The sequence below is a fragment of the Mastacembelus armatus genome, chromosome 18 (genome assembly GCF_900324485.2).
Source record: "Mastacembelus armatus chromosome 18, fMasArm1.2, whole genome shotgun sequence".
NCBI lineage: Eukaryota > Metazoa > Chordata > Actinopteri > Synbranchiformes > Mastacembelidae > Mastacembelus > Mastacembelus armatus.
Window position 1 is genome coordinate 6,533,122 of NC_046650.1, and position 2,858 is coordinate 6,535,979.

Genomic DNA, 2,858 nt, shown 5'->3' on the forward strand with positions numbered 1-2,858 from the left:
GTGACCTGTCCAGGGTGTACCCCTGCCTTCCACCCGAGAGAGAGCTGGGATAGGCTCCAGCAGATCCCCGTGACCCTGAACCAGGAAAAGCGGGTATAGAAGATGGATGGATGGATGGAAATACTGACAAATCACTGTTTCTAGAACCCAAAGTAACAAATTCAAATGACTTTCCAGCAGTACAAATTTACTGATATGTAGAGTGTATGAACAGTTCTACTTGTGAAATCACAACCTTAATCCAGTAGTGATTCTAATGCTTTTTTTTCCTTTTTTGACAGCTGACAAAACAATTAGTGGACTTTTTATCTCAGCACTGTGGTGAAACAGACCTCAATAATTCATCTAAAAATATAATAAATTAGCAAATTACCTCCATGTCAGCATATAAAGTAATATCTGAACACACACTACTCTGTATTTAGCCATACTTATAGGAAACTGGAGCTTGTCTTTTGACTACAGTGTTTTTAAGACATGGAGTGAGTCATTTCTCTAATAGACAATCTTTGGCTTCAGTAAGCACACCGCCTCGCGCTGTTTATTGGTAGGCGTTAGCTAGTGTTAGCCTGTTAGCCTTAAAACTGTTATGTTCACAAAGAAAGACTTGTTGTTTTTCTTGCCAGCCTTTTTGTGGATAATTTAAAGAGTATTTCGTATTCGTTCCTACTTTTCATTTCTCCTCCAGCTTAAACCAACTCGACGACCTTAAAATAGCGAAGGTAACGTTAGTTGGTTAGCTAGCTAGTTTTAAGTTAGCCGTAATTTAGCTAAACTAAATAAATAACTTTTACACGTAGCTTTTAGTGTACAGTTAGTAATGTTTTTTTTGCTGTTTTGGCAAAAGACGGTTTCTCCTCATTCACTTAATTGTAAAGTTACTTTTCATGTTGCTGCCTTTGTATAAAGTTTCTCTATTCATTTGACAGGATCATTAACCTTTCTAACGTCCAGATTAATTAGGATTATAGATATGTCAGGTATTTCTTATTGCATGCACATAGCTATGTAAAAATTCAGTGTGTAATGCTTTGGAAATATTGTTGGTAACTGCATTTATGACAGATCAGCTGGCAACATGCAGAACATTACAAGGAAAACCTGTTTGTTTTTTTTTATCTGTTGGACTGAGTCTTACTGCAGGTATGTAGTTTTATACAGACAGGGGGGCTGAGATCAAGCTAGGTGTGAAGGCGGATGATGTATGTCCAGGCTGATGAGAAGGACTTGATTAGAGTTAGAAGAGGAGAAATGAGCCAAAAATAGGCGAGAAGGGCACAAGATCAAAACGACCACTGCACACATTCAGACAATATGCCCTTTATACCAGGGAAATAGAACTTCTCTGTGAAGATCACGACAGAGCAGGGTTTCAGTACAGTGGCTTTAAGAGCCTGGATAATAAGGAGTGTCAAGAGTTCAGCCTTTGACTGGAAAGGGTTTGTTTGGTCTGATCTGATGAGAGCAGTCCTGGTGTTCAGGAGTGTTTCATAAGACATGGTGTTATTTATATCTCTGTTTTGAGTTCAGATGAGATATGGTGCTGTTGGTGCCTCAGTCATTTAGTGGGCATCGGCCGGGCAGTATGATTGTTTGTGCCTATAAATTAATTCATCACTCAGAGTTTAACATTTAACTGAGTAGGCCTGTCTGTTCTCCCCCACTGAGGTGTGGAAATGACACAACTGATAGTACTGATGTGTGTCACAGTATGGGGCATTGATGCTAACAAAGGGGTTTTCCTTCAGTAATGATGATGATAGTGATTGGTCACAAAAGACAGATTCATAGAGACATATATTCCATAATGACAGGGGTTCAGATGGTGTGGTTGACTCTGTGAAGTGGGAGGGGGGGCTCCCTTCTGACTCTTGCCATTTAACAGGCACACAGATGGTCCTGATCATGCTTATGAAGCTGACATATGGATAAAGTGCTTATCGAAGACACCTCTATTAAAAGCGTTTATTAAATCAGGAACAAAATTAAGATGTGTTCAGTGATACTCATTCACTGTGACATTCACTACTGCTGAAACAATTACTTGTTTAATTAAATAGTGCCACCAATTAAGTCTCTTTAATCTTTTTAACAATCATTTCAAACTTTTTCTTTTTCTGTTTTATCTTATTGTAAGTTAAATCGTTTTCAGACTGTTAGTAAGAAAAAATGATCATTGGGCTAGTTGTAGTCTTTATATTAGCATTATTGCAACTTATAAACTCCATGCTCCAATTTATCCATTTTGTGCTCCATTTTATGCTCCTTCCCATTTACACCATAGGAATCATTATAGCTTCTCTTTCTGTCACAGTCTAAACCTTGCATCATGAAAGGGCAAGTGTATTTTGTTTAAGTGGACTTTGGACAGCACTGCTGCTGCTAGTGTTTCATGCATCCTGTAGTGATGTCTTATTAATTCAGAATATGGGCTTTATCTGTATAATAACTTCTTTGGCAACTGGGCCTCATGATGGAGAATTTGCAGCCCAGAATGGCAAAATGTGAGTCTTTACATATGCTTGATTGTGTATTTTTACTGGAACCTTTCTGGCTTCTTGCTACTTTCAGTCACAAAATAACCCTTGAGTCATTATTGCACAAAACTTTCTTCACTGACAACTTTTTCACATGTTCTCCTCAGAGTTTATGAACAACCCTCAAGTTATGTGAAAACCGAACCACTTATAACCTAGATCCTTACATAATTTTCCTGCTCATTATAGCCTTTTTATTCAGGTTCTATTTACAGTGATGCGTATTACTGATGATTACGATGAATAATCTAATTGCATTTTTTATAATATATAAATTTTCATTGCTGCTGAGTGTTAGTGTTTTATGCTTCTTGTTTTTAG